A 26,419-nucleotide genomic window follows, 5' to 3' on the forward strand; every position below is an offset into this window, starting at 1 on the left:
GATGTAGTATGTATAAAGAAGAAAGAAAAAAAAAACCACGGGTAGGTGGTATACAATTATGGATGGACTGCCGAGTGCCGACACAGAGGTAGCTACAGCCGTGGACTACCGTACTGTACTTTGTCTGCTGCTAATATAGACTGGATGATAATGAGATGTAGTATGTATAAAGAAGAAAGAAAGAAAAAACCACGGGTAGGTGGTATACAATTATGGATGGACTGCCGAGTGCCGACACAGAGGTAGCTACAGCCGTGGACTACCGTACTGTGTCTGCTGCTAATATAGACTGGATGATAATGAGATGTAGTATGTAATTTATAAAGAAGAAAGAAAAAAAAAAACACGGGTAGGTGGTATACAATTATGGATGGACTGCCGAGTGCCGACACAGAGGTAGCTACAGCCGTGGACTACCGTACTGTGTCTGCTGCTAATATAGACTGGATGATAATGAGATGTAGTATGTAATGTATAAAGAAGAAAGAAAAAAAAAAAACACGGGTAGGTGGTATACAATTATGGATGGACTGCCGAGTGCCGACACAGAGGTAGCTACAGCCGTGGACTACCGTACTGTGTCTGCTGCTAATATAGACTGGTTGATAATGAGATGTAGTATGTATAAAGAAGAAAGAAAAAAAAAAACCACGGGTAGGTGGTATACAATTATGGATGGACTGCCGAGTGCCGACACAGAGGTAGCTACAGCCGTAGACTACCGTACTGTGTCTGCTGCTAATATAGACTGGATGATAATGAGATGTAGTATGTATAAAGAAGAAAGAAAAAAAAAAACCACGGGTAGGTGGTATACAATTATGGATGGACTGCCGAGTGCCGACACAGAGGTAGCTACAGCCGTGGACTACCGTACTGTACTGTGTCTGCTGCTAATATAGACTGGATGATAATGAGATGTAGTATGTATAAAGAAGAAAGAAAAAAAAAACCACGGGTAGGTGGTATACAATTATGGATGGACTGCCGAGTGCCGACACAGAGGTAGCTACAGCCGTGGACTACCGTACTGTGTCTGCTGCTAATATAGACTGGATGATAATGAGATGTAGTATGTATAAAGAAGAAAGAAAAAAAAAAACCACGGGTTGGTGGTATACAATTATGGATGGACTGCCGAGTGCCGACACAGAGGTAGCTACAGCCGTGAACTACCGTACTGTGTCTGCTGCTAGTATAGACTGGATGATAAATAATGATATAAAAATATATATATACCACTACTGCAGCCGGACAGGTATATATTATATAATGACGGACCTGCTGGACACTGTCTGTCAGCAGAATGAGTTTTTTTAATTTTTATAGAATAAAAAAACACCACACAAGTCACACGACGAGTGTACTTTTTCAGGCAGACAATCTCAATATACTATACTGGTGGTCAGTGTGGTCAGGTCACTGGTCACAGTGGTCAGTCACACTGGCAGTGGCACTCTGGCAGCAAAAGTGTGCACTGTTTAATATGTACTCCTGGCTCCTGCTATAACCTATAACTGCTCCCCAGTCTCCCCCACAATTAAGCTGTGTGAGCACAGTCAGATATTATACATAGATGATGCAGCACACTGGGCTGAGCACAGATATGGTATGTGAGTGTGACTGAGTCACTGTGTATCGTTTTTTTCAGGCAGAGAACAAGAACAGAACGGATTATTAAATAATAATAAATTATAAAACTGCACTGGTGGTCAGGTCACTGGTCATCAGTCACTAGTATAACTCCTCCTAAGCTCCAGTAAGTAAATGAAGTGTCTCACTCTCACTCTCCTATCTATTTTAATTTCTAAACGGAGAGGACGCCAGCCACGTCCTCTCCCTATCAATCTCAATGCACGTGTGAAAATGGCCGCGACGTGCGGCTCCTTATATAGAATCCGAGTCTCGCGAGAATCCGACAGCGTGATGATGACGTTCGGGCGCGCTCGGGTTAACCGAGCAAGGCGGGAAGATCCGAGTCGCTCGGACCCGTGTAAAAAAACATGAAGTTCGGGCGGGTTCGGATTCAGAGAAACCGAACCCGCTCATCTCTAATTAAAACACCACATTTTTTTTCACTACTTATTAGGTCCGGGAGTGCCTCTATTTTGTGGAGTGTGTGTGTGTGTGTGTGTGTGTGTGTGTGTGTGTATATATATATATATATATATATATATAATATATATATGTATATATATTTATATGTATATGTGTGTATATATATATATATATATATATATATATATATGTATGCAAAGTGAAGGTGGCACTCACAGCCCTGTGCTTCAACATTTTGAGACCTATAGTGTCTCATCGTCAGGATACAGACATACTGGCATAAAACACTGACCTTATATAACTATAAACCCCTCACCGCATGCAGCATCCGCAGCCGGGACTCTGAAGGACGCCCAGTGGTGATGCCATCCCAGGAAGCCCGTTAGCATAGCTACCACAAAACAAAAACAAAACTTTATTAAAAATACATACATGACATATACAGATTTAAACAAGCTACAAAACTTAATGCAATACGACGTGTACATGTACATTAGTGTAGATAATCAAACCGATTTTTTCATCATGGCCATTCTACAGCGCACTATACCTTTTTTCAGCCATATGCATGCTGGTGATATACAGTACTATGAATGGCATACACATGTATGTTACTGCAAATACTTTCAACGATGAATTCATTTCAAAATGATATCAAATGTACCTATCACCATTGTATACAATATAAATACTTGTAATAATCAGATCAGATCGTAAAAAGCAATGCAGACCTCTCTATTCGTTAAGACATCTTGGCGAGAACGTCCATAGTCTATGAATCCATTACGCTTCACAGCGCAGTAACTTTCCTGCCCGGTCACCACGTCAGTAATGTGGTCAATGAGGATAATACGAAATGTAGACAACTCATGGCCAGCACTAGGAAAGTGCCTAGCGACCGGCTGGTCTAATGCTGCTTTAATAGATGTACAGTGCATCCCATATGTTCCCTAGGGGTCCCCTCCCTCTTCCCCACATAGCTCAAGCCGCAGGGGCAAGTAATTAGATGTACCACGTATCTGGTCTGACATGATAATCTATATTTCATCCTAATCTGTGCTCTGTGTGGATATTTGAAGCTAGTACCTGAAACCATGTACCTACCGGGAATCCCGGCTGCACTCGCTGCTGCTGGCAAACACTAGTAATATCTGTCCTCATAACCAAATTATTTATGCTGTGATCCCTTGTATAACAAGGGGAAGGTGGTTACGTGACCGGCGGTCTAAGAAGGCATAATTAACATATTGTGTAAATTCAGGGATTCATCAGATTGGACCACCGGCCATAATTTCTTTACAACCTTACTCGCTACAGGATTATAATGGTTCACCTATGGTAATACAGTACTTCCTTACTCTCCTTCTGCTCACGCCTGGTTAATAATTTTGCCCTGAGTATAACCATTGCATGAGCACATGCTTTTAGCAAGGATTTTCTGTTGTAACCCCTTTCCAAAAATTTCTGTAGCATGCGATCTATATGATGTTCTGCGACAGTTGGATCACTACAGATGCATTTAGCGCGTATAAACTATGAAAATGTCAATCCGTATTTACCGGCTTTATGGTGAAAACTAGATGCATGCAGGAATGTATTCCTGTCGGTAGCCTTCTGGAACAATGCAGTTTTGATACAGCCATCCTGTAGAGTCACCTCCACATCTATAAAATTAACTGTAACCTCACTGATATCACATGTGAACTTAATGGAGCTACATGATGCATTATGCAACTCAATGAAGTTTAAAAACTGCTTCTTAGTCCCTGTACATATAAGGAACAGTTTGTCAATATAACTACAATATGACATAATGCATTCCGCAACAGCCATGTACTTAAAAATGTGTCCCGTTAAGCCTCCATCATATATACATTAGCCTACGATGGGGCCACATTGGACCCCGTCGCACACTCAGACACCTGCAGAAAGAATTTGCCATTATACAGAAACTAATTATGTGTAAGAACCATCTGCAATAATTCCAACACCAACCATACTGTATATCCGGACCCGTGTAAAATTAATTGTTTGTAATTAATATCTGTACTGCCCTAACACCATCCCCATTGGGTATTATGGTGTACAGGCTAGAGATGTCCATACTGCACAGAAAACTCCCCGCTGGGATATCGGAGATCCCACCCAATAGATTCAAAAAAGCTGTTGTGTCCAACAAAAAGTCAGAACTATTGGTTATACAAGGTTGGAGTAATGCATCAAGATACATTGATGTTGCGTGAAACAAAGACCCCCTTGCAGCAACAATTGGGCCGTCCCGGTGGACATTCCGGCTTTTTGTGTAATTTAGGTAATGTATAAAAAATCGGGACCGTAGGGTTAGCAGGAATTAATGCAGTACATAATTCATGTGAGATTAAACCATCTTTTACAGCAGCTGTTGTGTCATTAACACAGTACTAAATGCAATAGTAGGGTCACCTATTAACTCCTTATACACCAATTCATCTGCTAATTGCTTCTCTAATTCAGACATGTACATAATAAGGTCCTGTATTACTTTTGCATGCCTTTATCCATGGGGCGAATAATATCTGGATAGGCTGACAAATCCTTCAAAGCATCCCTCTCTATTTTACTTAAATTATTTTGAGTCAATCGACCCTTATTCACAGTATTACCAGATACTTTCACCTCACTGTCCAACATGCGGGAAAATGTTCTGATGGATGCATTACTTTATATTGAATCAAATGTACTTTTTTTTTCCTGCAGTTTATGTAATTGTACAGGTACCTGAGACTGTATGTGATCAGTCACTGTATAATATTATTTATCCCCCTTGAAGAACTCATGCAGTTTAAGTTATCAATTTAGCTTATACTTCTCGACCTCTCATTGCAGTTCATTGAACGGGACAGTGGGAACAAACAACAAACCTCTACTGAGCACCTTGATCTCCATATCTGTAAGAGGGTGCGAGGATAAATTAAACACTAGCGATTCATCGGAAGAGGGGTCTGCCTACTCTTCCTCTGCCCCTGGCCACCTCGTCTGGTGTAACCCCTTCTGCGGCTGCCACCTTCCTGCACGTGTGAACCCCTAATGGGGATGACCTTGCTCGGGTGCCATAACCTACTTGCCCATTTGAATCACTAGACGTGCGATGATCTTGTGATGAATCCGAATGCCCATCGTAGCGCTGTGCATAATCTATATTTTATATATATATAGCTATTACCACTTTGTTTTATTTTATGGGTCATACTTTGAGAACCTTTAACTAATTTGAGCTATTAAAACAAGCTGTATAACCGTTCCAAAGGCACATATCCAGCGGGAAACCGTGCCATTTTATGATGCTCGACTGCTCATAAGTGAAAATTTTAAACTTTATACAAATGTCTTTTTCTAAGTTGGTAAAAATGAAAATTTGCCAAGCTATATACGTACTGTGGTTGTCAGAGACAGCCCGTAGACTAGAGAGCTTCAATCGTTTTATTTACTTGTTGTACATTTGAGGAACATTCTGTCCTAGCACTGTGTATTTCTTTTTATTATTATGCCAGAATTCTAAAAGCCAAGGCAGTTATACACACAGCACAGTGCACAGTCTCATATCAAGGACTAGCAACTTGTAGCCGGAATGTCTCGCCCAAGTATTGAAGAATCATGTAGTCCTTTATTATCCTTGTGTACCATTTCCAGTACTGATTTATGGGGGCTGATGCTAAGTTGAATGTTCAATTTGATTGCGTTGAGTATCTTGTGTGATGCAGTATTCTCAAGGTTCATTGAGGTCATAACAGCGCATCTGTGCACTATTCTGTGTTAGCAAAAATACCCTTGTTTAGTGAAGTTGTACCTAGCATATAGTAGGTGCAGTGCTTACTAATGATGGCTAGTAGCAACCAGGGGTATACATAAGTGCCGGAACCAACCAAAATGCGTACCGTTCTCATTTGGGGAAATATTATTATATGTTCTTTATATGTTGCCACAGGGGATCCGCAGCGCCCAATTACAGAGTACATAAATGAATAAGGAAAACAGGATAACAATGACTAAAGGGACATACACACTTTGCGATTATGCCTATTTGGCAGGTTTGCACTATGCGATTTCCCTTGATCACCCCAGAGCCAAAATCCACCGATATTGACTATACACACGGTGCGATTTTGACTCTGGGCGATTTTTGCTATGGTCAATTTTGACTATTCAATGTACTAGATTGTACACTTTATAGTCAAAATTGACATGCCTGCTTTTTTACTTTACTCTATTTTTACTTGTGATGCCGACCCTGCTGGCACGCGCATCGACATTGCAAATTGTATACACACAGTGCGATATGCACTATGTTTGCTACTGATATGGACTATATAGTCCATATAGGTAGTTAAAATCTCATTGTGTGTATGCCCCTTTAAAGTTGAAGACAATATAGGACAAGTAACGAGTACATAAACATAGCTTCATCAGCAGACAACTCTAAAATAAGTATCAGGGTGGCTGAAAACCACAGGATTTGGTGCCGTTGAAGATGGTTTATGTAAGAGAAGGAAAAGTACATGAGGGAAGAGGGCTCTGCTCATGAGAGCTTACATTCTAAATGGGAGGGGCAGACAGACGGGTGACACAGATGGGGTAGACAGTGTGGAACAAAGGATTAGGATGAGATTTGAATTTGGTGAAGAAGTGGGTCTTGAGAGCCCATTTATATTTTTGTAGAGAGGTGGAGCTAAGGAGGAGAAGTAGAGAATTCCAGAGAAAGGGAGCAGCACGTGAAAAATCTTGGAGGTAGGAGTGGGAGGAAGTAATCAGTAGGCAAGAGAGAAGTGGCTTGCATTAGTGGAGCAAAGAGGACAAGTTGGGAGTGTGAAGGGAGATAAGGTCAGATATGTATATGGGAGAGGAGTGGGTGTGGGCTTTGTAGGAGAGCCAGTGAAAGGCTTGTAGAAGGGAGGTGGACGTAGTGTGTTTTGTGAGGAAGGTGAGCTGGACTGCAGCATTGAGGATACATTGGAGTGGAGAGAGGCAATTGTCAGGGATGGCAGATAGGAGATTACAGTAATTTAGTCTGGAGATGACCAGTGAGTGGATAAGGGTCTTAGTAGCATCCTGTAAATATTGTTGACATGAAAACGGCAGGTATGTGAGAGGAGCGCAGGTGCGTCGTACGAGTACAAAGCAGATCGTTGCTGAGCGATGGATTTAACGAAGAATCCATTCGCACAGCCTATCGCAAGGAGATTGACAGGAAGAAGTCGTTTATGGGTGTCAACTGACCGTTTTCTGGGAATGTTTGGAAAAACACAGGCGTGTCCAAGCGTTTGCAGGGTGGGTGTCTGACGTCAATTCCAGGACCAGACAGGCTGAAGTGATCGCAAGGGCTGAGTAAGTTCAGACCTACTCAGAAACTGCACAAAATGTTTTTGCAGAGCTCGGCTGCACAGGCGTTCACACACTTGCAAAGCTAAAATACACTCCCCTATAGGCGGCGACTATCTGATCGCAGCACTGCAAAAAGTAGCTAGCGAGTGATCAACTCGGAAATGACCCCCTTAGTCATGTTGACATTAAGAAAGCACTGGGACATCCATAAGGAAATAGCAGAGAAACAGATGGAGATATAAGTGAGGAGAGTGGGAGAGAAGTCAGGGTGGGAAGGTAGATTTTGGTATCAGCAGCATAGAGATGATATTGGAAGTCAAAAGAGCTAATAAGTTCACCTAAAGAGGCTTTATATAGAGAGAAGAGGAGAGGACCAAGAACAGAACCTTGGGGCACACTTACAGTTAGTGGAAGTGTGGGGGAGGCGGAGTCATGAAAGAAGACAGAAGGAGCGGTCATCGAGGTAGGAGGACAGCCAGGAGAGGGCATTATCACCCATACCTAGGGAATGAAGAATTTGCAGAAGAAGCCAGTGGTCCACAAAGTCAAAAGCAGCAGAGAGCAGTAGCCCTTAGGTTTGGCAGCATATACGCAGTTTTCAGGGTGCTTAGTTTAGTAACAACATATGCTCGATTTCTGTCAACTCTGCATAATGTAACTGGAATTCAAGTGATGTTTATGCAGCAGGAAAGCATTGGGGGTGTAGAGTCTATCTTGATCCAGAGGCACCAACGGGCTAAAGCTTTCGCTGTCCCAGCATGCATTGGGGCCTCCTCTATAACCCCACCTCCAGGCACTGAGAGCTCAGTTTCGAGTTGGTGCCTGCAGCAACAGGTCACCTAACAGGAGTGCTGATTTCTTCACTGGGCTGTCAGCGCTGTATGTCAGTGTGACATTCAGCTCTGCAGCTCCATCACCTCCCAAGCAGCGTTGCATACTCCTGCGGCCTGTTTCCCGGGAACTTGAGGCAGAAAGTCCTAACTTAGGCACAGAGTCACGGACCGCTCCCCTGGTTCATGTGGCTGCTATGGGAGGAGGTAAGAGGGTTCCCCAGGACCTGCCATTAAATTGCGTTCCGTTCGTGACTTAGGTCGCAGCGCTGGCATGGACACTGTCACTGGGCAAGGTCCCCACTAGACCACCGGGGTGTCGGAGTACAGGTCTTGGTGTACTAACACACCATTTAATAAGACTATCAGTACCTGGGGTGGAAGTCCAGCATAGGGGAGACGGCACTTAACCTGTTGCCCCTCATCCGGCCCAAGGTGCCATCTTCTCGTAGATTTCCCTCCCTGGAGCTGCCTCACACTCTCCCTCACTCCTTGACTGAGACGTTTGGCGCCATCTTCTGAGCATAACTGCTGCTGGTCTCTGGGATTGCAGGGCAAGGTCTCCCTTGTAAAGCGGCCTGTATAAAGCACTAAGACTTTACAAACACTTGAGTATCCTACATGTCTTTTCACAGACAGCGTTAGTTGAGAAAGAGTGTACCTAATACAGAATATATTGTACGAGTATTCTGATATATCCTCCAGTGTGATAGATATATATATCTATCTAAGTCCAGTGCAGCTTTATTGTGATGATTTCTGCATTGCCTGTGACTGTGTGCCTGTATCTGCTGTGTGGTATCCGGACTCCAGGTCGACAGCACAAAGGTTGACACACCTTAGGTCGACGCCAATTGGTCGACTCGCCTTAGGTCGACATGGACAAAAGGTTGACGTGGAAAAGGGTCGACATGGAAAAAGGTCGACATGAGTTTTTCACAATTTTTTTATTTATTTTTTAACCTTTTCATACTTAACGATCCACGTGGACTACGATTGGAACGGTAAAGTGTGCCGAGCGAAGCGGTAGCGGAGCGAAGGCACCATGCCCGAAGCATGGCGAGCGAAGCGGTGCACTAATTGGGGTTCCCGGTCACTCTACGAAGAAAACAACACAAAAAAAACATAAAAAACTCATGTCAACCTTTTTCCATGTCGACCTTTTTCCATGTCGACCTAAGGCGTGTCGACCAATTGGCATCGACCTAAGGTGTGTCGACCTTTGTGCTGTCGACCATCAGTCCCAGACCCCTGCTGTGTGGTTTCACGCTCCGTGTTTCCCAGATATTACTGTCCCTATATTCTAGGTCAGTGATGGCTAACCTTGCCACTCCAGTTGCTGTTGAACTACACATCCCAGCATGCGCTGCATCAGTTTTAGCATGGCCAGATAAAACTGTAGCAGGGCATGCTGGGATATGTAGTTCATCAACAGCTGGAGTGTCAAGGTTAGCCATCACTGTTCTAGGTGCTTCTGGGTCTCTTAATATAGCAATACACAGTAGTTATCACATGCGTATATTCTACTGTGTTACAGTTACATAATACCGGATTTATTTGCAGGTACAGGTTGAGTATCCCATATCCAAATATTCCGAAATACGGAATATTCCGAAATACAGACTTTTTTGAGTGAGATAGTGAAACCTTTGTTTTTTGATGGCTCAATGTACACAAACTTTGTTTAATACACAGTTATTAAAAATATTGTTTTAAATGACCTTTAGGCTGTGTGTATAAGGTGTATATGAAACATAAATGAATTGTGTGAATGTAGACACACTTTGTTTAATGCACAAAGTTATAAAAAATATTGGCTAAAATTACCTTCAGACTGTGTGTATAAGGTGTATATGTAACATAAATGCATTCTGTGCTTAGATTTAGGTCCCATCACCATGATATCTCATTATGGTATGCAATTATTCCAAAATATGGAATAATCCGATATCCAAAATACCTCTGGTCCCAAGCAGTTTGGATAAGGGATACTCAACCTGTATTGTGTTTTGTCTGGCTTTATCGTACTAAGTCGCTCTGATGTTACATGTGTCATAATGTCTACCAGAAAGGGCAGTAAATCAGTGGAAGCACCTGCATAATGCAGAGCATGCTCCAAGGATTTACCAAAAGGGAAAGTGTTGTTTGATGCTCTGTGTACTTATTGTCCTACACCTCCCAGTCAGTCCACTGCTCCTACACCTACTCAGGAGCAACCCTGGGCTGCGTTCACCAACCTACTGGGTACTCTGGTGGAATGCTTAGCGCCCCCTATGGGACCTCCGGTACCACTACCACCACAAATTGTCTCTATGGTTAATCTGCCTTGGGCAGAAAATTTGACTAACCAACTGCAGCAATTAAATCAGGCTCTGGTTAGACAGAAAGCTACCCCAGGTCACTCCCGTGTCCCTGGGTCCTCTAAGCGGGCTGCATCCTCCTCACAATCCACAAACCTCTCTGATGTCTCATGTGAAGATGAGGGGGAGCATATGGTCCTATCAGGCACCGAATCCTGTGTTACTGATGAGGATTCTCCCTTGCAAATTGAAATTGATGTCCCTGCCCTAGTGGTTGCTCTTAAGCATATCCCACAAATCATGGATGATGAGGATTCCACTTCTGTGGCAAAGAAAACTGAAAAGTTTAAACGGCAGAAGGTGGTTAAAACTGTATTACCCCATTCTGACCAGTTAGTGGACATCAGGTGGGCACTGTGGTCTAATCCAGGGGAAAAATTACCTTTGCCTAAAGGGGCCTTGGCTCGCTATCCTCTCCCTGCAGAGTTATGTAACAAATGGGAGACTCCGCAACTTGTAAATTCTCATGTCACCCATCTTGTGGTGTCATCCACTCTGCCTGTCACCTCACTGAAGGAACCGACAGATAAACGTGTGGAAGGATGCCTGAAATCTATATACTCCCTTACAGGGGCTATTCATAGACCCACTATAGATGCCTCCAGGGCTGCAAAAGGTATTGAAGCGTGAGTTCAGTCATTAAAGGTAGAGCTACCCGAGGATATTTCTGACAATGCCAGACAATATCTGTCCCACATTACCACCGCCGCCTATTACATTCAGGAGGCGTCCTCTGAGGCGGGAGTATTGGCAGCCAAGGCATCGACCATGTCTGTCCTGGCTCACCGCATACTGTGGTTGAGGTCGGAGAAGGTGGACCTGGGCACCAAAAAGTCCTTGGTGGTACTCCCCTTCACTGGGGACATTTTGTATGGGGAAGACATAAATAAAATTGTCAACAAAGAAAACCCAACAAAGAAGAAAAGTTGGAAAGTAGACTCTTGTGTGGGAGCACTCAATTCAGAGGATTATATTAATCAATTCTGATAAAACATAATTTTATTAATTCATTAAAAATATAATTGTAGGAGTAAGTAATACGTAAAATAGTGTAGCTACGCGAAAATATAACACTCTATTATGTGCAATTAATGTGGTTTTCGATACCACAATAGAAACCGGAGATCAAATATATGGGCTATTGGTTTTACTGAGATAACAGTAACACCTTTGTATAGTGTATGACCAACATTTATTCTACAGCAGTCCTATTTAGGATTAAGTAGTCGTAGAGAATTGAATCATAGGTCATACAGAACCGAATGCCAATTGGTATTATTAGGGATCACTCTAGATCGGGCAGAAGAATATTTTGCAGTACCAGGGTGTTCCAAGGTGGTCTCCCATCCGAGTACTGACCCGGCCCTCCACTGCTTGGCTTCCAAGATCAGACGAGATCGGGCATATCCAGCGGGGTATGTCCGCAATTTCTTAATCTGCCCGTTCAGTCAATCCCAATACCCGTATCGACCGAGTTGTATGTCAGAGGTGAACTGAATCAGTCGTGTATTCAGTATTTTAATTTGTCTCATGCCCATGAAATTGAATTTGTAGCAATATTAGTCATGATGCATAAGTAAAATTACATTAAGGACAGTTAGCATATGAAAAAGATTTTTTTATGCAAGGGCGTCCACTTGCATATGATGATGATATATAATCAGGCAACAATTATAGCAAACCTGTTGCTGTATATAATATATGAGGCCTCAAATAATTTATGCCATATACGCCACCACAGCAGAAAATACTGCACACAGAGATAGTAGAGTAGTACTTTGCTGCAAGTGTGCAGCTGGATATAATCAGGCAACAATTGTAGCAAACCTGTTGCTGTGTGCAATATATAATATATATGGCCTCTAACAATTTATACCGCACACGCCACCACAGCAGAACATTTTTTACACAAAAAACATTTATAGTTGAGTAGCAATTTGCTGTAAGCGTGCAGCTAATGAGCTTCTTTAAGATTCCTTGTGCAAGAAATCTGCCGTATCTAGGAATATAGTAGTTTACTCCTAATACCTTATTAGATACCATATAAGTCCAGCACCTCTTGGAGCATTTGTAAAATGTGTATGCACTAGGGTAGTCATATAGCTATAAATTTAGACTATCAGTGATAGACATATAGAACATTATACAATGCACATACACATATAGGCAGCATCTAAATATTTTAAGGCAAGTTAATAGCCTATTTGGGCTGTGGTGAATATACAGGGAAAAAATATATAGAGTTTCTGTAATAATACGATACCAATCCCAAGGGGCTGCCTGTAGGAAGCTGCCGTTTGTAATCTCCTGTAAGTGACAGGATCCTGGAGGTGTAGTGAAGCCGAAGTGGTGGTCGGCTATTTCCTATGCTGGCAGTGTCCGCTGCTCCACAGCGTGTGGTAGCTGAGTGCCTCCCGGCTCTCAGCCGCTAGACGCGGCTGGACGCCGTTGCCCGGGTAACTTTCTTGGAGTTCCGGTTGGTGCAATCACGTGTGCGCACCACGTGACCGCAGGGGGAGATGACGTACGTTTTGCAGTGTAGCTTGATCACAGAACGTCAAATAAATAAAATTGTGTCTGAAATAGCAGCCGCTAAGACGGCTTTTCTCCCCACTACTAATCCTTCTGCACAGAAGGCAAAAGGTACCACTTTCCGTTCCTTTCGGCCTCAAGGGAAAGCAAAGGGCCAGGCATACCTGAGACAATCTCGTTCCCCCAAAACCACTAAGCCCAAGGCGAAACAATCCCGGGCAGCCCGTCAGCCTACTTCAAAACATGTCAAGCCTGCTACATGACGGGGCGGGCCTCCTCCTGGGGGATCCCAGTGTGTGAGGTCGACTTCTACAGTTCACCCAGGTCTGGTTAAAGACTTCTTCAGGTGCATGGGTGCTGGAAGTTGTCTCTAACAAGCACGCCTTCTCTTTGAAGAGACGTCCCCCCTCGCCAGTTTTGCATCACAGTTCTCCCTTCAGATCCGTTAAAGGCGCAAGCGCTACAAATGGTTGTGAGTTCTCTTCTGAGTACATGAGTGGTTGTGCCGGTACCTCAGTCCCAGAGAGGCAGAGGTTATTACATAGTTTACATAGTTTCTGAGTTTGAAAATTAGACAATTTGTCCATCGAGTTCAACCTATTTGTGGTCTCCTACACTGTATTATTCTTAGAACTAATTTTATCTGTTGTAAAAGTCGGCCATTTTGTTTTTCTTTTTTTAACTATTGTTTGTGATCTGCCCACCATAACCTTGTATATCCTTATCAATTGAGAATTTATCTAGACCATTCTTAAAAGTAATGACCAAGTCCGCCATTACTACTCTATCTTGCCCGGTATTCCAAACATGTATTGTCCTTACTGTGAAGAAACCTTTTCGCCTCTGTGTGCAAAATCGCATCTCTACTAACCTAAGCGGATGTCCACGTGTCCTCTGAGTTGATCTTACAAAAAACAGATCCCCTGCAAGCTCTGTGTATTTTCCCCTTATATATTTGTAAATGTTAATCTTGCCCCCCCTCAATCTCCTCTTTTCCAGTGTAAACATGCCTAGCCCAGCAAGCATTCCTCGTAATCCAGCATCTCCATTCCCCTAATCAGTTTAGTAGTAGCCCTCCTCTGAACCTTTTCTAGTTCCAGAATATCCTCTTTGTAGTATGGTGCCCAAAATTGTGCACAGTATTCATGATGTGGCCTCACTAGCAATTTATATAATGGGAGTATAACACTCTCATCCCTTGCATCAATTCCCCGCTTTATGCATGCTAATACTTTGTTTGCCTTCCTTGCTGCAATCCTGCTTTGGGTACTGCTACTAAGTTTGTTATCTATGTGAACACCTAAGTCTTTTTCCAGTACAGAAACCACTAATTTTACCCCATTTAGTATGTAGGTGGTATTTATCTTCTTACTACAGAAGTGCATTACCTTACACTTGTCTGTATTGAACCTCATTCCCTATTTTGCTGCCCATGCTTCCAGTTTAAATAAGTCGTTCTGAAGAGACACAGCATCTCCCTCCGAGTTTATAACCTTACACAGTTTGGTATCGTCCTCATAAATTGATACCATGCTCTCTAGACCTACTGCTAAATCATTTATGAAAATGTTGAACAATAGTGGTCCAAGTACAGACCCTGGTGGCACACCACTTAGTACTTCAGTACAATTTGAAAAAGTTCCATTAACCACAACTCGCTGATCCCTATTGTCTAACCAGTTTCTAATCCAAGTGCATATTGTGCTCCCTAGCCCCAGTTCTTGTAGCTTATAGATAAGTCTCATGTGCGGTACTGTGTCGAAAGCTTTAGCAATGTCTAAAAAGATCACATCCACCATCTTACCCTGATCTAGGTTCGTGATAACTGTTTCATAAAAGCCTAATAAGTTTGTTTGACATGATCTATCCTTCACTAATAAATGTTGGTTCATATTAATAACCTTATTGGCTTCAAGGAACTTCTGTATATTATCCCTTATAATACCTTCCAGTACTTTCCCCACTACAGATGTAAGACTAACTGGTCTACAGTTACCCGGTTCAGATTTATTTCCCTTTTTGAATATCGGCACTACTACTGCTAGACGCCAGTCTTTGGGAACCATGGCTGATGTAAGGGAGTCTTTGAAGATCAAAAATACTACTCGACCCTGTTTCTGGTCCCGACACCCAGTGGGTCCTTCTGGCCTATGCTCAACCTCAAATCTCTGAACAAGTTTGTGAGAGTGTCCACGTTTCATATGGAAACGCTGCACTCGATTGTGCTGGCTATGGAACGGTCACCTTCCCGCAAGCCCATTGGTGACTAATCAATTGGAAGAAATCCTCGCTGGTCCCAGCTCAGAGCATGGTGCACCTGGGGGCGCTACTGAACACATACTGTAAAAAACTGTTCCTGTCTCCAGACAAGATCCTGAAGCTTCAGGACAGGATTCAACTCTTCATTCGTCGACCCAGAGTGTCGATACACTCGGCGATGCAAGTACTTGGCCTGATGGTGTCTGCCTTCGACATGGTAGAGTACGCTCACTTTCATTCCCGCCCTCTACAGCGGTTGATCATTTCCAAATGGGATGGTCTACCTCATCGGATTAGATCTCACATGATCTCTTTAACTCCAGAGGTTCATTTGTCGCTGACCTGGTGGCTCTAGGACCAGCAATTGAACAGGGTCGTCCCTTGTGGATCCTCAACTGGGTCCTACTGACTATGGATGCTAGTCTGAGGGGATGGGAAGCGGTGTTGGAGCAACTCTCTTTTCAAGGTCGTTGGACCAAGGAGAAATCATTCCTTCCAATAAATATTCTGGAGCTGAGGGCAGTGTTCAATGCACTATTTCTTGTCCGGCCTCTGGTACGGAACAGGCCTGTTCAAGTACGGTCAGACAACGCCACCACGGTGGCAAACATAAATCATCAAGGTGGCACTCGAAGCCGCATGACAATGATGGAAGTGTCAAAGATCCTTTGTTGGATGGAACGCCATCTGGCACCAATATCGGCAGTGTTCACTCCGGGCGTCCTAAACTGGGAAGCGGACTTCCTCAGTCACCGGGACGTGCACGCCGGAGAGTGGAGTCTTTATCCAGAAGTCTTTCAACTCCTAGTGGACAGGTGGGGACTACCGGACGTAGACCTCATGGCATCTCGACACAATCACATGGTTCCGGTGTTCGGATCTCTGACCAGGGATCCTCAAGCAGCGTTTGAGGACACACTGGCGGATTCATGGAACTTTCAGTTGCCCTACATGTTTCCTTCAGTGTCACTCCTGCCAGGGTCCTACGGAAGTTCAAACAAGAAGGAGGAATGCTACTTCTAGTCGCTCTAGCGTGGACCAGATGGCATTGGTTTTCAGACCTGCAGGATCTGTCGACAGGGCATCCACTTCTACTTCCTCAGCGACCAGACCTCCTCATATAGGGCCCTTGTCTCTACCCAGACCTGGCCAGGCTTGCTTTGATGGCGTGGCTCTTGAAGCATCACTCCTGAGGGCCAAATGATTTTCAGAGGTAGTTATTCAAACTATGTTGAAGGCCCGTAAACCAGCTTCTGCCTAGATATATTGCAGTGTCTGGAATTCTTACTTCACCTGGTGTGCTGATAAGAATTACGATGCCTATAGAGTCAGAACTTCCAGAATGCTGGCTTTTCTACAAAGAGGCCCGGACTTAGGTATTCGTCTGGCCAACCTCAAGGTTCACTTTTCTGCCTTGTCGGTGTGGTTTCAGAGAAAAATTGCATCTATACCTGACGTTCATACTTTCACTCAGGGTGTCCTACAGATTCAGCCTCCCTATGTCCCTCCTGTGGCTCCATGGGATCTATCTGTTGTACTGAATGCCCTGCAAGAGTCTCCATTTGAACCTCTTGAATCAGTGGACTTTAAATGGCTCACGGACAAGGTCCTGTTTTTGCTGGCTATTGCCTCTGCAAGATGGGTGTCGGACTTGGGCGCCTTGTCCTGTCGTCCACCCTTTCTGGTATTTCACCATGACTGAGTGGTTCTAAGAACTCGACCAGTTTATTTACCTAAGGTGGTGTCATCTTTTCACCTTAACCAAGAGATTGTGGTTCCCGGCCTTTATCTCTTCAGACTTGTCTTCCAAAGAGCCTTCTTTGGATGTGGTAAGGGCTCTCCGTATATATGTGGAGAGGACTGCCTCTATCAGGATGTCAGATACCCTTTTTGTTCTGTTTGGTTTCCACAAACGTGGCTGGCCTGCGAATAAGCAAATCTTGGCCAGATGGATTAGAATGGTGATTGCACAAGCCTATGTGCAGGCTAGACTCCCTGCTCCTGCTGCTATTAAAGCCCATTCTGCTCATTCTGTTGGACCTTATTGGGCAGTTCGCCGTGGCGCATCCAAAGAACAATTGTGCAAGGTGGCTACTTGGTCCTCAGTGAACATGTTTCTTAGTTTCTATGCCTTTGATACCTTCGCCTCCCAGGATGCTTCCTTTGGATGCCGGATTCTCATAGCCGCTAAGGCGCGTCCCCTCTGTTGAGGAACTGCTTTAGGATATCCCCAATGTTTTCCCTGTGGAAACCAATGTAACCTGCTGCAGAAAAGGAGAGTTATGGTAGACTTACCATTGTTTACTCTCTTTCTGCGAGGTACATTGGGTTCCACAGGGCGACCGCCCTGATGCACCTAGCTTCTTTGGGTTGTATGGCATTAGCCGCTGGTCCCTTCTCCTGTCGTGAGAATGTGGTTCTACTGTATGTGACTAACATCTGCCTCTCTCTTGCCTGCTCCTGATGTTTTCCCTGTGGAACCCAATGTACCTCGCAGAAAGATAGTGAACCATGGTAAGTCTACCATAATTCTCCTTTTTTGCAAGGTATACAATACTATACTATTTATTAGTGATTTATATGGTGATTTTCAATTTGTCAAATTTAGTAATGGCAATTGCCAAGTTTTCTGCGTTGTGGAGGTTAGAGCAGATAAACATAGCAAGAATAAACAGGGCAAAAACATGCATACAAATACATACGTTCAAGCACACCTGAGAAACATAGAAAACCGTAGAAAGAATGGGCATGCTTCTTAGTTCTGCAGGGTATTGCAGAGCTGCAGGCAAGCTGTTTGACACTACTCAGCTTTGTAGAATAGACCCATTTGCCGCCGTCAGTCTGTTAATCAAACTGAGGCTTAGGGGGCACTGCACATGCTCAGTTCACCCACTCTCAGACTTGTATGTAAACCATTGGGTTTACGGACGAGTCTGAAACAGGCCCAGTTTCACAGAATACCAGAGTCTACCTTGACCAACAAATATTTGCAGGAGATTTATTTAAAAATGTTTACGAACACATAATGAGAAGTTTGGTTAGAGAAGTAAGGACAAAGGAGGAAGCATGTATGGGGGAGGGGGTGTAGAATGGAGAAAGACACTGGTTGAGAGATTCAAAAACATACAGTATAATATAAATAAAGAAAATAAGAAAATGGGTGAGCACCAAGGGTATGGGTCGTTGGGTCGTCTCAACTTAGGTCGACCACTGAAGGTCGACATGGGCACTAGGTCGACATGGGCACTAGGTCGACATGTACTAGGTCAACAAGTGAAAAGGTCGACATGACATTTTGGACTTTTTTTGATGTCCTTTTCTTTGTAAAGTCACGAGGAACCCCAATTAGTGCACCGTGTCCCCTCGCATGGCTCGATTCGCTCGCCATGCTTCGGGCAAGTTGCCTCGCGCCACTGCCGCTTTGCTCGGCACAGGTTACCGCTCCAATCGTAGTCCACGTGGATCGTCAAGTATGGAAAAATCCTAAAAATGAAAAAAAAAATGAAAAACTCATGTTTTTGACCGGTCGACCTAGTAGATGTCAACCTAATGACCACGTTGACCTAATGCATGTCGAACTTCAGTGGTCGACCTAATGACTGTCGACCTAAGCAGTGTTGACCTATCGACCATATTCAGGCACCAAAAGAACATTCCACAACAAAAAAAAGTGTGGGTATTAATGGGAAGTTGTTGATTAGAAGGGGCATGAAAGACCGTTGTTGTGGTTTTGGCAACAAAATGACAAATATTATTTTTATCAACGGTGTCATATGTAGTACAATTCTTTTGCATTTCATAGAGGCCACATACCTGATTTTATTGGTATGGATGGGTTAGGAGGAGCACTTTGAAAATGTGCCCCAACTGTTTGTGTGTTTTAGGAACGATTTTGATCAGGGGGCAAAGTAAGGTCAGCACTCGGTCCTTTGGGTCCTCAACCCTTAGAGGCCAGGTGCTAAGTTAGAGGACTGCATCCAAGAATTGTCATTTAAGGGGACAGTCTTATCATATATGGGCTTATGTGTTTCTTATGTCACAGACCCTCCAGGACAGATTGGAGGATAATGGACAAATAGAATACAGTTTGTCCAGTACCACTTCCACTCAAATTTCAAATGGCTTAGAGGGGGGCAAGGTGACTCTCGTGTATAGAATGGAATAGAAACTCAAGCATCTGGGTGATGTATGCATAATCATTGAAAAGTTTCAGGTTTCCAGGCTCTAAGTTTGTATAAAGCTACAAATCTGTGTGTAACTAAAGTGCAGTGAACAAGGAAAGGAATATTGATTGTGCAAGTTAAAGAAGAATCCAGGTTCAATATCACCCAAAAGATGAATAAATGTATGTACAGTATGCACAAATTGCCCAAGGACATATATAGACAGACCTACTGGATGCACAGTTGATATTTCCTGAAAACTGATGAGATTAATAACATTATTCAATAGATAATTTGAATATAAATGTCCATCAAAATATATTGGCAATTGAAATTAATGGAAAAATGCTCTGTAAAGTACATTTAAAATGTTTTATAAAGTATTTACAATTGTGGAACTACAAATTTGCTTCTATTGAGTGCCTGGGTATGCTGGCATTTGTGGAGCTACACGCTCCAACATACCAGCTGTAACCATTCCACATTAGTATATTTTGCTTTGTTGCCAATCTCATTGCTTTCAACAGGGATCAGTACCTGCTTAGTCAATCACAAATGGTTAGTGTGTAAACATTGCTTGTTATTGGGGCTGCACAGTGGCATAGTGGTCTGCGCTACTGCCTCATAGCACCGAGGTCATGAATTCCGTTCCCAACCAGGATCTTTGTGGGTTTTGTCAAGTCACTCCAATTTAATTCCACACGCTAAAAACATTTTGGTAGCAGTGGTGTCCTTAAGGGGTGAGGAGGGGTGCTGGGTGGGGTGGGCCACACCCAGTTGTCACCCTCGGAGAGGGGGTGACGCCAAAATGCCTACTCCGCCGCAGTGACAGAAGCTGGGTGCTGCAGTGTGACATTCTCCTGCAGCTCTTGGCTACTGTCACAGAGGAGGAACCCAACAATGCAGGCACGAGTCTCTGGGGACAGCCAGCATCTCTGGGGAAGCTAGGCATGAACCAGTGGAGATGCAAGCGGGATTCCTCGTGAGGTCATTCCCCATTTTCCGTGCACACACGCCTCTGGTGTGCAGAAGGGAGATATGGGGTGCGCATCGATCTGGTAAAAATTAGTGTACATGTGTCTGCGCCTTTGTGTGTTAAGAAATTTAGACTTTATGCTTTGTTGTCAGAGGGGGGCAGTTGGGAGGCTCCTGTCAGTCACTGCTCTGCAGAATTGCCAGGTGGCCAGTCCTGCTGTGAAAGAAGTCCAGGCAAGACAGTAAAACAGAAGGTGCTGTAAGGAGCTATTGTATGTTATGTCATTTGTAAAAATCTCAGAACAAAAAAATAAGATACCATTAGGGATCTTGTGGTAAAAGTAATTGCCCGAAAAATAGACTTTCTACATCGCACACCACTGCGTCCTTGTATGCAGCAGCTGTTGCATAATTTTGCATAGCTGCAAAATTCAAAGACGCCCATTGCAGGCTTCTGCTGTCCGCTGGCGTGAATGTCGGAAATCTGAGTAACCCTCAGGTACAGTAACTCAGGATTTCTGGCAAAATCATGCTGCCAGGGCCAGTGAAGCTGCATCCAAGGTCGCAGCCACTGGCTTCAGCATGCCTAGAATATGGGGCTAACACCCTCATTTTCTAGAACGCTCCCCATCGCTGCTTAATGCAGTCAGTCATGCTCAGGGCCGGTGCTAGGGTGTCCAGCGCCCCCCCTGCAAACAATAAATTTGCACCCTCCCTCCCATATGTAATAAAGGGACAGTGCTTTCCAAAGGGGCGTAGTCTCACATGGAAGGGGCGTGGCCACATAATAGTGTCCCCAATTCAAATTATGCCACACAGTATCACAATCATATTCACATTATACCACAGTAGTGCCCCTGATTCATATTGCACCAAATAGCACCAAATAATTACGACACACAGTAGTTCCCCTTATACACAATACCCACAGTAGTGTCCCTTATACAAATAACACCCGCAGTAGTAGTGCCACACAAAATGCCCACAATGATAGCGTGCCTAATACATAATGCCCACAGTAGTCGTGCCACACAGAGCGCCCACAGTAGTCGTGCCACACAGAGCGCCCACAGTAGTCGTGCCACACAGAGCGCCCACAGTAGTCGTGCCACACAGAACGCCCACAGTAGTCGTGCCACACAACGCCCACAGTAGTCGTGCCACACAGAACGCCCACAGTAGTCGTGCCACACAGCACGCCCACAGTAGTCGTGCCACACAGAGCGCCCACAGTAGTCGTGCCACACAGAACGCCCACAGTAGTCGTGCCACACAGAACGCCCACAGTAGTCGTGCCACACAGAGGGCCCACAGTAGTCGTGCGTCACAGAACGCCCACAGTAGTCGTGCGTCACAGAACGCCCACAGTAGTCGTGCCACACAGAACGCCCACAGTAGTCGTGCCACACAGAACGCCCACAGTAGTCGTGCCACACAGAACGCCCACAGTAGTCGTGCCACACAGAACGCCCACAGTAGTCGTGCCACACAGAACGCCCACAGTAGTCGTGCCACACAGAACGCCCACAGTAGTCGTGCCACACAGAGCGCCCACAGTAGTCGTGCCACACAGAGCGCCCACAGTAGTCGTGCCACACAGAGCGCCCACAGTAGTCGTGCCACACAGAGCGCCCACAGTAGTCGTGCCACACAGAGCGCCCACAGTAGTCGTGCCACACAACGCCCACAGTAGTCGTGCCACACAGAACGCCCACAGTAGTCGTGCCACACAGCACGCCCACAGTAGTCGTGCCACACAGAACGCCCACAGTAGTCGTGCCACACAGAACGCCCACAGTAGTCGTGCCACACAGAGGGCCCACAGTAGTCGTGCGTCACAGAACGCCCACAGTAGTCGTGCCACACAGAACGCCCACAGTAGTCGTGCCACACAGAACGCCCACAGTAGTCGTGCCACACAGAACGCCCACAGTAGTCGTGCCACACAGAACGCCCACAGTAGTCGTGCCACACAGAACGCCCACAGTAGTCGTGCCACACAGAACGCCCACAGTAGTCGTGCCACACAGAACGCCCACAGTAGTCGTGCCACACAGAACGCCCACAGTAGTCGTGCCACACAGAACGCCCACAGTAGTCGTGCCACACAGAACGCCCACAGTAGTCGTGCCACACAGAACGCCCACAGTAGTCGTGCCACACAGAACGCCCACAGTAGTCGTGCCACACAGAAGGCCCACAGTAGTCGTGCCACACAGAAGGCCCACAGTAGTCGTGCCACACAGAGGGCCCACAGTAGTCGTGCCACACAGAGGGCCCACAGTAGTCGTGCCACACAGAGGGCCCACAGTAGTCGTGCCACACAGAGGGCCCACAGTAGTCGTGCCACACAGAGGGCCCACAGTAGTCGTGCCACACAGAGGGCCCACAGTAGTCGTGCCACACAGAACGTCCACAGTAGTCGTGCCACACAGAACGTCCACAGTAGTCGTGCCACACACAGTACGTCCACAGTACTAGTGCCACACACAGTGTCCACAGAAGTAGTGCAACAATTAATGCCCCTTACACTTAAGTCAACTGGAGGGGAGGAGATAGAGGTGGTGTGCGGTACTTACCGCACACAGATCCGTGAAGAGTGCTGTCGGCGCCGCTGCCTAAAGTGCAGTGGGGAGGAGGGAGGGAGCCGGAGGGACCAAGCCGAAGTCACACTTCTGCTGAGCGAGTGAGCACCGGCTCTGTGCGGGAGAGTGCTGCCGGCGCCGCTGCCTAAAGTGCAATGGGGAGGAAGGGGTGGAAACAGGAGGTAGGGAGCCGGAGGGACCGAGCCGAAGCCGCACTTCACGCTTCCTGCGTCTGTCATACAGTGTGACAGACGCAGCGACAGCCAGGAGCCAGCAGCAACAACAGAGCGAGGACAGCGCCTCTTCCGACCAGCGCCTCCCTGCTTTGCAGGAGCTGCTGAGAGGGTAGCGCCGGCTCTGGTCATGCTGTGTCTTTTTGGGCATTGCGACTAGTGTTGCAGGACCATTTTAGCGCATGCGCAGCTCAACTAACTAAATAGCGGATTTACGTAAATCTCTGAATCAGGCCAATAGTTAAATAACTGACAATGACTGGCCAATATGTGCATCCGTAACACATCACCAGCAGTTGAATTCTCCTTTATGATAAGATATATCATAAATGACTATTTATTGTTGAATGCCATATTGATCTGTACCATTGTAGAATCTGGCGTGTATTATCACCAGAAATAATTTCAAACTATAGAATTAAAGCAATAGTAATTGAAGTACAAAGCTACAGTGTTAGTGTCTTAAAATCTGCTAAACATTGCAAGCAATAAAAACACAAATGTACTAATATGGTTTTAATGTATACCTGGAGAAAGGAGCTATTTGGGAAACCATCGTCTTAAGAATTTACGCACAAGTAGTTTGTGGATATAATCTTACTTGTTTAAGCATTCACTTCCTGTCATAAAGTCTAATCCTATAAATCTAGTCTTTGTACTGTATGTCTTCACAAGTATCAGCTTTCATTTATGTAGTCCTATATCTCTGTAGGTAAATGTGTTTCTAATAGGAGTGACCCTAATTGGAGCCATAGAGATGATTACATGTATCGTTTTCTTTTGAAGCCAGCTTCCTCTTCTGAAGGGGTTAGGTTAAATGCAGATGATGAAGTCATTTTGATCAGTAACAATGTAGAACTGGGACATTTCATAAAGACGTGGACCCCAAGTAATAACCTAGAAATACATCTTTTTGGGTTACACAATTTACGTCATTCTTTTTGACCAAAACTGCATGTGGGAATAATTAAAATGCCCCAGATGGCTAGAGGAGATGATTTCGGTATATAATGATCTACTGGAATGGATTATTATTCTAACATAAATATGTTAAAATTTCCTAAAGTGTCTGGGAATAGCAGAGCTGGGACAGTCATGGTCTTTCTAGTTGACAAACTAATTTGTATGTTGGACAAAAAACACAAATAGAGCTCCAGAATATTAGGTCAGTATTAACACATTGCATATATCTGGACCAGGGCCGTAACTAGGAAGGGGGGGCTGAGGGGGCATGCGCCCCGGGTGCAGGATTTGAGGGGGCGCTGAGGTGTTACAGAGGAGCAGGGTTTTTTGTTTTGTTTTTTACCGACAGTGTTGTGCTGCTCCAGTGAGACAGCAGACGGCTCCCGGGGCAGTGTCTCTGACCCACCTGTCTGGCTGCAGCTGCCTCCGATGCTGTGCAGGTGAGCTTCAGTACCTGGGATCTCTCCTATGTCGGCTACTGTCTTAAACTCTTGTCTTTGCCATGCCATGCAGTGCTGTGGCTAGTGTGCGGTGCACTGTACAAGCTATAGAAGCGAACTGTTGGTGCTGTGTTTTTCAGCAGGCTATGATTCCGGCTGCCTGCCCAGCACCAACCGATAACAAGCTGCAGGCTACACCACACTACCCCAGGCTTATGCTTGCTAACAGGTGCAGTCACCGATGTTACAGAAATCAAAGGTTCACTTTGCTAGCTGTCCACTTGACAGTGGAAACTTAGAGCCTGGACAACCTCCAACTCTCACCGAGTATCACTACAGCAGCTTTATGGTGAGTTTAAAGACAGACTTTATTATCGGCACTGTGCTCCCAGGTAGCAGTATCAACCTCCGCTTTGCCTCCCAGATAGGGGGAATTGGTGTAGTATATAGGGTATGTAGTGTAGTATATAGGGGCATGTAGTATAGTGATGTAGTTCAGCGTATTGGGGATGTAGTATATCGATATAGTGCAGTGGATAGGGGAATGTAGAGCAGTGATGAAGTGTTATGATATAGTGCAATGTATGGGGAACATGTAGTGGGGCATGTGACGCATAAGGCATTTGAGGCAAATAGGGGAATATTGTCCAATAGTATCCCCCTTCTTTTTTCTTCAACATTTTTCATAATCTAAGTATTTTAGTCTGACAAGGTTTTTTTTTCGTTTTTTTTTTTAGGGGGGGGGTTGTTTTGGGGGCGGGCGCCAAATTACTGCCTTGCCCCGGGTGACGAAAATCCTAGTTTCGGCCCTGTCTGGACTAATAAAAGCTTGTGTGAGATTTTCTCATCAGATCTGCAACACAGAGTGCAATATATGGGCAAAGTAAGCCGAAGTACAGTAACTGGCTGGATTTCTATTTTCAATAAAAGGAAATATTTTAGGCTCCTAAATTTAATGTAAAGCTACTGTTATTCTGAGAACAGAGATCTGCTCTTCAATTTATTTTAAAGGACATCTTCACCAACATTTTGTTTTTATTCTATTTACCGCACCTCCTAACACGTCTTCTAAACTACTTCAGTAGTACCCCCCACAAGAAGCTGTTCACTGGCACAACTATTTCCATTTAGCAGCAAATGTATTTGTGGACACTCTGGTATGACTCTTGTTAATCTTTGCCTCACCAGTCTACATTCATTCTCACCATCCAAAATTTAACAATTACCATACTGTATCCTGCATTATACGGATCAGCCATCAGTGAGGTCCACTAGTCCTTGTGTTTGGACGTCTATCTGTTTGATTTAGCAAGAATTCACCAGGTTTTTTTTCCTCTTTCAGTGAGACATTTCAGCTTATTGGATGTTATTTACTGCACTTGCTTCTCATGTAGTCATGGGCTAGGGCATGAAGGGACCGGCAGGGAATGCAGTAGTAGGTGCTCAAGTCTGAGGGGTGTGGCCAGCCACCATAGTGGGACTTATTTAACCATTTGAGAGGGCATGCAAATAATAGGGTATTTTTATAAAGGCAGGGACAGAGGCTTTTCAGACTCAGGACCACACTCTTTGATGGCCAGGAGGGATAATCTTGGTGTTGTCTCCATAGAAACAAACCAGGCACCCAAGATCATCCATGATCCTGTTCCACCAAGTTACTGAC

General features: G+C 44.7%; 1 protein-coding gene and 1 pseudogene across 2 annotated transcripts in view; one reads left to right on the forward strand and one right to left on the reverse strand.

Annotated features, from left to right (window-relative positions):
* The window catches only part of VTA1 (vesicle trafficking 1), a 568,530-nt gene that overhangs the window by 377,756 nt on the left and 164,355 nt on the right, over positions 1-26,419 (forward strand). The gene's annotated exons all lie outside the window — the stretch shown is intronic.
* On the reverse strand, positions 11,916-12,035 carry LOC134912011 (5S ribosomal RNA; annotated as a pseudogene).

This window comes from Pseudophryne corroboree, chromosome 4 (genome assembly GCF_028390025.1).
Source record: "Pseudophryne corroboree isolate aPseCor3 chromosome 4, aPseCor3.hap2, whole genome shotgun sequence".
NCBI lineage: Eukaryota > Metazoa > Chordata > Amphibia > Anura > Myobatrachidae > Pseudophryne > Pseudophryne corroboree.